General features: G+C 41.5%; 1 protein-coding gene across 2 annotated transcripts in view; it reads left to right on the top strand.

Annotated features, from left to right (window-relative positions):
- Positions 1 to 3,101: 3,101 nt before the first annotated feature.
- Positions 3,102 to 12,228, top strand: part of LOC138968812 (putative methyltransferase NSUN7) — a 70,693-nt gene continuing 61,566 nt past the window's right edge. The window contains exon 1 of one of the 2 annotated variants that reach the window (XM_070341459.1): positions 3,102 to 3,194. The gene's annotated coding sequence lies outside the window, so the exon portion shown is untranslated. Of the gene's footprint in view, positions 3,195 to 8,928; positions 9,178 to 12,228 lie in introns of those variants that run through there. The other variant, XM_070341461.1, reaches the window with a different exon arrangement.

Here is a 12,228-nt window from a genome sequence, read left to right as displayed (position 1 = left end):
ACTCCGGGGCGGGGATATAGCTCAGTTGGTAGCGCGCTGGATTTGTATTCAGTTGGCCGCTGTCAGCGTGAGTTCGATCCCAGGTTCGGCGGAAATTTATTTCAGAGTCAAATTTGTGTGCAGACTCTCTTCGGTGTCCGAACTCCCCCCCCGTGTACACTACATTGGGTGTGCACGTTAAAGATCCCACGATTGACAAAAGGGTCTTTCCTGGCAAAAATTGCTTTGGCACAGTTAATAATTGTCTACCTATACCCGTGTGACTTGGAATAATAGGTCGCCGAATGGCTGCAATTACTGGCCGTATAAAATTTCATCTCACACGGCATCACTGCAGAGTGCCTAGAACTGTACCCACGGAATATGCGCGATATAAGCCTCATTGATTGATTGAAATCAGAGTTTGTCTCGCAGAATGACAATTAACTATATCACGAGGCCTATATGGGTCAGCACCGTCATAACACTGACCAGTACCGTCACCCACCTTCGGGCTCTGATGTATGTGGACAAAGCGTTATCATTATCGGTCAGCAAACAAAGCGTTATCATTATCGATCAGCAAACAAAGCGGTTGAGTGTGGTGTAACCGGACACCGAAGAGAAACCTTCTAACCCTTTTCAATAACCCCGCCTCGTCATGTCATATTTATGTCCAAGCCCTTTCTATACCTGCCGCTACCGTTGTGGAGAACAATCCCGGTGTAACACGAGAAAATTACTCCCACGAGATTTTTACTACGGAGTAAACATTTCGTACGAAAAAGTTACTCCCTTTACGAAAAAAGCACTCCCCCATTTCACGAGAAAATTACTCCCCAAGACAGGTGAGTTCCGAGTAAACATTTCGTACAAAAATGTTACTCCCCTGACGAATGAATAACGAATAAATTACTTCACCCAAACACAAGCAATTTAACTTCCCATGCCAGGTGTACGAAATGTTTACTCCCTTGTCCCCTTGTTAGTCTTGGTGGTGGAAGGGGTGGAAGGAGGGTAGCGCGACATTCGTGTGCGCAAGATCACTTATTGGTATTATCCCTTCGCCCGCATCCCATTTTTGCGTACGAGATTTTTACTGGAAGTAAAAACAAGTCGCGTAAGGCGAAAATACAACATTTAGTCAAGTAGCTGTCGAACTCACAGAATGAAACTGAACGCAATGCCATTTTTCAGCAAGACCGTATACTCGTAGCATCGTCAGTCCACCGCTCATGGCAAAGGCAGTGAAATTGACAAGAAGAGCGGGGTAGTAGTTGCGCTAAGAAGGATAGCACGCTTTACTGTACCTCTCTTTGTTTTAACTTTCTGAGCGTGTTTTTAATCCAAACATATCATATCTATATGTTTTTGGAATCAGGAACCGACAAGGAATAAGATGTAAGTGTTTTTAAATTGATTTCGACAATTGAATTTTGATAATAATTTTTATATATTTAATTTTCAGAGCTTGTTTTTAATCCAAATATAACATATTTATATGTTTTTGGAATCAGAAAATGATGGAGAATAAGATGAACGTAAATTTGGATCGTTTTATAAATTTTTAATTTTTTTTACAATTTTCCGATTTTTAATGACCAAAGTCATCAATTAATTTTTAAGCCACCAAGCTGAAATGCAATACCAAAGTCCGGGCTTCGTCGAAGATTACTTGACCAAAATTTCAACCAATTTGGTTGAAAAATGAGGGCGTGACAGTGCCGCCTCAACTTTCACGAAAAGCCGGATATGACGTCATAAAAGACATTTATCAAAAAAATGAAAAAAAACGTCTGGGGATTTCATACCCAGGAACTCTCATGTCAAATTTCATAAAGATCGGTCCAGTAGTTTAGTCTGAATCGCTCTACACACACACACAGACAGACAGACACACACACACACACACACACACACGCACGCACGCACGCACATACACCACGACCCTCGTCTCGATTCCCCCTCTACGTTAAAACATTAAGTCAAAACTTGACTAAATGTAAAAATGGGGAGTAAAAATTTCGTGGAGGGAGTAATTTTTTCGTGCCTTGGGAGTTCTTTTCTCGTACGAAAAGTGTACTCGGAGTAAGAATGTCGTACGAAATAGTGGAGTAAAAATTTCGTGTTACACCGGACGGTCAAGTGTCTTTGTCGCCACAATAACCTGTTTCACCTCTAGTCTGGTAGCGGTCAATTTTACTGTCCGGCAGAGAACCCTCCAGGATTTGAGTGACCGACTTTCAGTGGACAAAGAATGATGATGACATCATCATTTCTGGTTCCTGTTGTGGTGACATTTGTCCGCCTTCAGCTGTTCTTTGGTTTGATAGATAACACATAAGCTAACACTTGTAGTGATGCGTTTTCTATACTGAATTTCTATCCGGTTATATCTCGTTGAAGCATTATTAAAGTGTGTTGCCGTTGTCGTCTTCGTCGATGTTGTTGTTGGGGTTGCTGCTGCTGCTGTTAGTTGATTAATGAACAGGTCACATACCTACATAAAATCACTATATATCTGTTCCCGTGTTTTTGAAGCTTTAGCAATTCGGTAAAAAATAGATGAGTAAAATAAATCGTAAAAAAACCATGAACAAACAAATAAATGATAAATAAATAAGTAAATAATTGAAAAATAAATGAATAGCATTTGTTTTTTTAGACCGGTGTAGGGGTATCAACCACACAACCTTTTTTTTCCTTTCTGTATGTGACTCTTGCACGAACAGTAGGGAATATACAACACCCGTTGCAAACGACCGTTTACTTCATTTCCTTTGTTTGATTTCTTTTCCTTATTATGATAAACAAAGTGTCAGCAACATTCACTTTGCACAAACATTTTCAGTATGGTTGCCTTTTCTAATTCTGGATGTAAACCCGTCAAAGTATCATAAACAATGTTTATGATACTTTGACGGGTTTGATGAGCTTCAATCATTGTTACCATTATCTTCATTGTCACCATTAAAATCATCTTAATTATGAATCTTTTCTCAGAGAGAGAGAGAGAGAGAGAGAGAGAGAGAGAGAGAGAGAGAGAGAGGGAGAGAAATAAGAGAGGAGTGAGGGGAGATTACTCAGTGTGTTATCCGTTGGAGTTGCTTGGTAACGATAGAGGAAAACAAGATGGGTTCAGTTTAGGGAGGTTAGACCACTGAGACAGTTTTCGGGCCTTTTCATTCAACATCAAGCGAATTCTGACCATCAAGGTACGCATTTAGACTTCTGGAGCAGGCACATGTCAGTGTCCTTCAGTTTTGAATGAATGTTCGCTTGTTTTATGCGTTTTTATACTACCTTCAAAAGAGTTACGACAGTTTCGCACGCTAGTTTGTTGTTTTCAAGATTTCTCTTTGGTTCGATCTATAGATTGCCTTCCGTGTCTATTGTTTTTTTTCTTCCCCTGACTCAGAATATTGGTGTCTGGATGTGGCTGTTTAACATTCCTTTGACTGTGAGCATTTTACTGCAGTGGAATTTGGAAAGGTCAGTTTATTCATCAGGTTTGGATCGATCGCATTGCAGCTAGATCTAATTTGTGGAGAGTGGCGGCAGCGCTTTTCATTTTATTCAACTAGTCTACGCACGCAATTCACTGTTAAAACACTAGCGACGGTCACACCCGATCGAAGTTTTTTTGATTATTTGTTTGTGCACCAATGTATTAAGTGTCTAGTGCTGTTCTTGTATCGGTGAGTATATCTTTATTCTTATTTTTATTTTCTTTGTTGTTTAGATTTCAAGTAAGGCGTAGGTGTGCAATCTTTTTTCAGTTGCTAAAGTCGACTTTATGTGTTGTACTACTAGTTTGTACTCTTATTTTTACGGTAATGAAAGACTCTTTTAATTTGCTGTGTAGCTGAGTATTCGCCGTTGCACTTTCTGAACTTAGTAATCACGTTCTTTAACGATACTGGTGATTTATCTCCTGCCACCACTCCCTCCCTCACTGTTTGTAATCCTTGCTTTCCCCCCCCCCCCCCTTTCCCCCTTCTTCACCTCGCATTGCATACCCTCCCTCCCACATTTTAACGCATTTAGGTGAATGTATCCGACTTGGGCAACAGTTTAAATTAAAGCGTTTGCCCTCTTTGAACTCGTTATCGCCGGTGTAACACGAAATTCTTACTCCACGAAATTCTTACTCCGAGTGCACCTTTCGTACGAGAAAAGAACTCCCCAAGGCACGAAAAAAATACTCCCTCCACGAAATTTTGACTCCCCAATTTTTTTACTTCCAGTAAAAATCCCGTACGCGAAAATGAGATGCGGGCGAAGGGATAATGCCAATACGTGATCTCGCGCAAACAAATGTCGCGCTACCCTCCCTCCACCCCTTCCACCACCAAGACTAACAGGGGACAGGGGAGTAAAAGTTGCGTACACCTGGAGTGTCAGTAAATTGCTCGTGTTAGGGTGGAATAATTTATTCGTTATTTATTCGTCTCGGGAGTAACATTTTCGACCGAAATGTGACTCGGAACACACCTGTCGTGGGGAGTAATTTTCTCGTGTTATGGGGGAGTAAGTTTTTCGTGAAGGGAGTACAATTTTCGTACTACATTTTTACTCCGGAGTAAAAATCTCGTGGGAGTAATTTTCTCGTGTTACACCGGCAATCACTTATAAGACATCGGTGACACTTCTCCCAGGTCAAAGCAATTAGAACGCTTTTCAAGAAATGTAAGTTTGTCTAAACTGCACGTGCTCCAAAATAACCCGCAGAAAAGGATCTTTATACTTGTATATCCTCCACCAAATGATCGCGCTTGAATGTTTTCATTTTTTTTATTTCGATTTTATTCCTCTCGTATGTTTGTTGCTCTTTGTCTGTCTTTCAATCGGTATATTTGATTAATTAATATCAGTGTTCTTACTCAAGCGCTTACCAGTGCAGTGCTTTCAACGTTTGTCATGAGATTAAAGGCATATGTACGCGCTCCCGTGTTTACAAAGTGTAGTTTGCCCATAATCGATGTCAAACGCACCATAAGACCATGTTATGACGATATGTCGCCATGCGCGGACCATATACATGCATTACAGCTTGTTTTAGAGTCTCAAAAACTTTGGATGTAAACAAAGACGCGGAGTTATTTCCCTTGCGTCAACGCTACCTCTGTTGGCAAATCTATAAATAGGACGATCCAGATCAAAATGAAAATGAACATATCTCAACATTGAAGGGGTCCTAGACCACAATATTTTGCAGGGAACTTAATTTAGCATGTCTCCAGCTGTTGGTAAAGCAATTAGCGTGTATAGTCATCGAGTACATATGGCTTTAAAGGTACCCTCCTTAATTCTCATGAAGACGATTCGGCTCACTCTCTCTGCAGATGTGGCCAGGCTTTCACATGGGATAAGATCATCCCTCAACGCAGACCCTCCCTCCCTCCCTTCAACACATACCTTTTCTTCTTCTTCTGCGTTTGTGGGCTGAAACTCCCACGTACACTCGTGTTTTTACACGAGTGTCATTTTACGTGTATGACCGTTTTTACCCCGCCATTAAGGCAGCCATACGCCGCTTTCGGAGGAAGCATGCTGGGTATTTTCGTGTTTCTGTAACCCACCGAACTCTGACATGGATTACAGGATCTCTTCCGTGCGCACTTGGTCTTGTGCTTGCGTGTACACACGAAAGGGGATAAGCCACTAGCAGGTCTGCACATAAGTTGACCTGGGAGATCGGAAAAATCTCCACACTTAACCCACCAGGCGGCCGCGGCCGGGATTCGAACCCTCGACCTTCCGATTAAGAGGCCGACGTCTTACCACCCCGCCACAGCGCCCATCAACACATACCAACAAGTCGCGTAAGGCGGCGAAATTACAACATTTAGTCAAGCTGTCGAACTAACAGAATGAAACTGAACTCACTGCATTTTTACAGCAAGAGCGTATACTCGTAGCATCGTCAGTCCACCGCTCGATGCAAACGCAGTGAAATTGACAAGAAGAGCGGGGTAGTAGTTGCGTTGAGAAGGATAGCACGCTTTTCTATATTTCTATTCTTTTTAACTTTCTGAGCGTGTTTTAAATCCAAACATATCACATCTATATGTTTTTGGAATCAGGAACCCACAAGAAATAAGATGAAATTGTTTTTAAATCGATTTCGGAAATTTTATTTTAATAATAATTTTTATATTTTTAATTTTCAGAGCTTGTTTTTAATCCGAATATAACATATTTATATGTGTTTGGAATCAGAAAATGATGAAGAATAAGATGAATGTAAATATGGATCGTTTTAAAAACAAATTATTTTTTTTACAATTTTCAGATTTGTAATGACCAAAGTCATGAATTAATTTTTAAGCCACCAAGCTGAAATGCAATACCGAAGTCCGGCCTTTGTCGAAGATTGCTTGGCCAAAATTTCAATCAATTTGATTGCAAAATGAGGGTGTGACAGTGCCGCCTCAACTTTTACAAAAAGCCGGATATGACGTCATCAAAGGTATTTATCGAAAAAAAGAAAAACATGTCCGGGGATATCAATCCCAGGAACTCTCATGTCAAATTTCATAAAGATCGGTCCAGTAGTTTACTCTCAATCGCTCTACACACACACACACACACACACACACACACACACACACACACACACACACACACACACACACACACACACACACACACACAGATCGACACACATACACCACGACCCTCGTCTCGATTCCCCCTCTATGTTAAAACATTTAGTCAAAACTTGACTAAATGTAAAAACAAAGGCAAACACCCACAGTGGCTATTACTAAATGAAGTCATCAAGCATTTCCCACGGTGCACTGAGAGCACCCAGGCTGTTAAGTGTTGGTATGTGACCAAGTGGAGGGATGGTCTTATTCCATGTAAAAGCCCGGCCAGATCTGAGATGGAGATGGAGTGTGTCTTTGAGTCTTGTTGACTCTCTACAAAGGGAACAGAATTACGGCCAACGAACTGTGTTTGTACATAGACCATTTATCCTGGACCGCCAACTAGCTCTCTCTCTCCGCTCTTTCTCTCTATTACGAGGTAGCGGCCTCTCGCATTTAGGAACCTACGCTTACATGGCCTTTCAGAAATCAGGGGGATGTCATATCCGGTGTCGATTGTAAACATGGACGAAGTTGCTGAGGTAAGTTCTGAAAACAAATGGTCTTCCAGAAGTAGGTCAAGAACATAGAACCAGAACAACGAGAAGATTTTGGTTAAGCTCGTTTCGGTATTTGTTTGTGGTTCTCACAAGAACACGCAGCGGAGGGGTTGGGCGGGTCCGGAAAGGAATAGGCACACATTTCTTGTACAAGCACGTCAAGTTACCGACATATACGTCACCATACCCTGTTTACGACACAGAAGTGAAAGGGGACGAATTAGCACTGGTCGCCTCGGTCGCCCGCTTGATAAGACAAATTTCCTACCCGGGGTTTTCTTTCACCCATTCAAGTTGCACCTGTCACGATACAACGCTGACCCTTGCACCCGCCTCATATTTCATTCCCACCCCAAAAACTGGATTCGTTTAACGTTGTTGTTGGTGCACTATGGTGCCACCTGTAGAATAATGCATGGCAGGAAGAACAGTTGAAAAGGGGCGGTAACTGAGATGTGAAATATAAGACGTGTATTTATTTATTTATTTTATTTTACATGCCATTGACAACAGTGTCATCGATCTACGATGACTATAATGCCAGTTTTGTGGGTGACGTTATCGTAGTATTAGGTGTCCTAATAAACAACAAGAACGAGAATAACAACAACAACAAGAACAACAACAACAACAATAACAACAACAACACCATCATCATCATCAACAACAACAACAACAACAACAACAACAACAACAACAACAACAACAAACACACACACAGACAAACAAACAAAATCAGGGAGGGAGAACAATGATAAAAGTACTATTATTAACCTCAGATTTTCTATTTCATTTTTTTTACCTGCTCATTTTGTGCTAACAATCTCCGAAGAATTGACCTTTTTTTTTGTGGACAAAGATGTCATTCAACAACGTTAATTTACTTCGGCAGACAAGGTATGTTCGTTCGGTTATTGCTGTAAACAGTTTCTTACAGCCGAAGCTTGTTTGTTTCGTTGTTGACAGTGTGGAATTGGGTTTCGACATTCACAAAAGATTGTTTCCGCGAATACGATTTGCCCGTACGGTTATTGCTGTCAACAGCTTCTTGGAGACGAAGCGTGTTTTTTTCGTTGTTTACGTGGTGAATTGGGTTTCGTCATTCCCAACCCACTCAGAGAACCAGAGCATGGACAATCCGATCGATAGGCTGAAGTCAGACTCCCCGCAGAGTCGCTACAAAAATCAATCAATGACAGATATCTTTATCGGCCGCAAGAAGGGTTGGCGGCAACTCAGTGGCCGAAGAGGTGGGAGGGGGAGGTTGCTGGCGATGTGTGTGTGTGTGTGTGTGTGTGGCGCGATGTATGAGGGGGAGCCTGATGGAGGGAGGGGGAGGGGGTGACAGGAAGACGGTGAGGGTTGAAAAGGGTGGATGGGGAGCAGACACGAAAAGGAGGAAAAGGTGCGGATCGACTTCAAATTCTAGACTTTTCGGTACACGAAAATGACGTCATCCGAGTTTGTCTGGCAAAAGGTCGCATCCCTCATCAGCACTTCTATGCCAGATACCACCTTTTGGCATTTACTCCTTCCAAATTAATCCCCCGACCCTGAATGGTATCGAAACTCGATAGCACTTTCTATGCCCAAGTCACAGTCCTGCCCAAGCCTGCCGATGTTCACCTATATTGACTATTGTTCTGACCCGCTCAAAACGAGGTTGGGTAAATCGGGTTAACTGAATGAACTGCGTAACTGGAACCAGTTCTGAGTCAATACAGTTTCGGAAAACAAAAACGCCGTGAAAACGGTGGAAGCAGTCAGTCGTGTGTACATTCGCTGGACATAATGTTGTCTTGACACTTGACGTTTCAAGTCTTTCGTGTTCGAGTTCTTGTCGGGAAACAGATTACACAGTGAGTTTTCACGAACATTGGTGCTTTGAGTTTTTCTACCGGTGGTAGTAAAAGCCTGAAGGAGAGAGCTACAAAGAGAGAAAAAAAAGGGCGTCAGTTTCTTGTTTTACGGCTGTGTGTGAAATTCTGAGTTTGGAGAAAAACTAAAACAAGACTAGTGGTCTTGAAGACAACGAAGTTTGTTTTGTAAGTTTTTGCTTTTTTCTGATTTCGGTCATTAGTTTATGATTTGTTTGAAAATGTCGCCATAGTTTAAGAGAGGTGTGTGCGTTGGGGTGGGGCGTTGGGCGAAGGGTTGGGTGGGAGTTTGTTGGGGGATTGTATAAGAAGTAATATAAGGAACAAAGGTATAGTGCCTAACTTTGTGCTGGTGATTTAAATATTGTTGTTGTTGTTGTTGTTGTTGTTGTTGTTGTTGTTTGTTTGTTTGTTTGTTTGTTTGTTGTTGTTGTATTCTCCAGGTATCATACAAGTTGTACTCTTTAAAAGAAATCACCAGAAAAAGAAAACAAATAAGCTTAAAAAAGGAAAAAGGAGGACATGTAAACAAATAAAATGACGGAGAAATGAAAATGGTACAAGAAATTCAAAGAGAGAAAAAACGATTGAGAGAGAGAGAGAGAGAGAGAGAGAGAGAGAGAGAGAGAGAGAGAGAGAGAGAGAGAGAGAGAGAGAGAGAGAGAGAGAGAGAGAGAGAGAGGGGGGGGAGGGAGATAGACTAGAGAGGGACGGACATAGGGAGAGACAGATTGGCAGTCAGACAAACAGAGAGACAGACAGACAGACAGACAGACAGACAGACAGACATACATACATACATACATACATACATACATACATACATACATACATACATACATACATACATACATACATACATACATACATACATACATACATACATACATACATACAGACAGACAGACAGGCAAACAGACAGACAGACAGACAGACAGACAGGTAAACGAAAGGACAGAGAGCCAGAGACAGCTAGAGAGACAAATGACAAACAAAGAAAATCGTTTGCCATCGGTCCCTTGGTTTCTATTTGCGGCACTGCAATCCTGATTATGGTTTGGTTGGCTCCGTTTTTAGCCACTTGTTTGTTTGTCTGAGCTGCAATCGAAAACAACAAAAACAACAAAAACAACAACAACAACAACAACAACAACAACAACAACAACAACAACAACAACAACACCAACGATGATTAAAACAAACCATGAGAAGAACAAAGGGTTATCATGGAAGTAAAATATGAGGGGGAAAAAAGTGAAAATATTAAAGTATTCCATGACATAAGTAGGTCAGCGCTTCAATCAACAACGGTTTTTCCACATCATTTTTTTTGTAATCAGCGTCACACAGAAACGATATCAGTAGGTCGCCTAGGATAAGCCAGAGGTTCCAGAGAATTCAGTCAGGTGATGGTGGCATGCATGACAAACTGTGTCGTTAATAATCATACAACGTCGGCAAAAACGCCTTCATTTTCTACTCATGGTCGCCAAGCGTTTACCTTTTTTTTTCTTTGTGTGTGTGTGTGTGTGTGTGTGTGTGTGTGTCGGCCTCGTTATTTTTCCATAATTCATCGTTTTCGTTCCTCTGGCTGGGCCGCGTTGCATGACGGACAGGCGTCAGTGCTGTTACGAAGGACGGTAATGTACGCTGATATATTGACGCAGATGTGTAGAAGGTTTCTATTTAGGTAGTTGATAAAACTGCGCAGGAACATGATTTTTATGAGAATTTTTTCTTCTTCGTCAATAAATTATATTGCATCTTCAGGTTTCGGCGACTCAGTAGGAACCCAGGCTAAAATGGTAACAGTAGCTGGCCGTAAAGAGTTTCATGTTCTTACTTTCGTAAGGAACATATTCCTCACCGACACATGATTTTTGGAGCACTCTTTTAAAGTTCTCTGAGCCCTTTACAACACCATTATGGTCATATTTACTCTATAAATAATTATTTACATCTGGCAGAACATTTTTTGAAAACAGTACCGAAGAGTCTGGAGACATAGTGCTTGCTGCCGTGCGAGCCAAGATAATTTTCCCTCTTTATCTTTGCTGCGGTGGCCGCAAAACCCCTCCGCGCGGAGGTGTTTCCAGACACATCGTACGTAGGGTGCGAAGGTAAACGCATGATAACGGATTTTCAGTGCGTCCCAGGGCCCGCTTTTTTCAGGTTTAGTGCGTCGCAGGACCCCTATAGGAATTCCTGATACGCTTGTTCGACTTCTATTATATGGCGTACAGGACGGCTGGACGCACAGTTTAGGGGTCTCTGTATTCTGACATTCTGTTTTTGCCAGCCGACTGTTCTCAGATCTGCAATAAATAGAAATTTGAGGAAGAAAACAGAAAAACAAGAAAACAAGAATCAAAGGCAATTTCAAACGCTTCTGCTACTTTTATAAGCTTCTCGAGTGGGTGGATATGACACGGAAAAAATCCTCTCGCTCTCCACAAAGGTCCTTTCCTTTAATACATGTACCGTGATCTTCGCAAGAAGGTAGGATACTGCTGAAAACAAGTGTTCTGAGAGCGTGTTTATGCTCGTGCGAAAATTGGTAAAGGTTCTACTGGAAATCACGACCTTCACTCGTGCTAAATTAAAGTTTCATGTATTGTCGGATCCGGGGTTGTATTAGCATTAGAATGTCGATGTTGTTTTATCGTTAAAGCTGTATTTCCGCCGACACTATTTATTGTCTGAATTAATGGGGTGCGAGAGCTTTGTGTTGCCTTTTAATTTGTGCATATTCATGGAGTCATGGTCCAATTATTGTTTTCTATTCGACTGTTCACATTCTCGTGATAAGTGTGTCTGGTTTTTAACGTTCGGGTCTAATAGTAGTTCCGTATCACATCCGGGATCTTTGGTTTAAAATAGAAGCTAAAATTAGCATTAGCATTATATATGGATCGAATTACATTGTACTACACACGATGGACGCTTGAAATGCTTTACATTTTTGTAATGGGTAGTTTTTTTGAGGAGCTGTAGTCGGTTTTTACGGGGTAAAAGTTAGGCACGGTTGAATTGAAGCTTACCTGGCGCATTTCTCTCGAGAGTCAACTCGGCAGTCAACGGACACGAACATGCAGGTAAAAGTTGTATAGATTAGGCCCACAAAAAAAGGTCTGTTTACGGTAACATAGGCCAAAAAAATAGGGTCGGTAGGTCGGGATTTTTTTTCTTTTTTTTTCTCCAAAAAACCATATTTTTACG

This window comes from Littorina saxatilis, linkage group LG6 (genome assembly GCF_037325665.1).
Source record: "Littorina saxatilis isolate snail1 linkage group LG6, US_GU_Lsax_2.0, whole genome shotgun sequence".
Classification (NCBI taxonomy): domain Eukaryota; kingdom Metazoa; phylum Mollusca; class Gastropoda; order Littorinimorpha; family Littorinidae; genus Littorina; species Littorina saxatilis.
The sequence above is the reverse complement of the archived record's forward strand: the minus strand, read 5'-3'. Positions and strand labels throughout refer to the sequence as shown.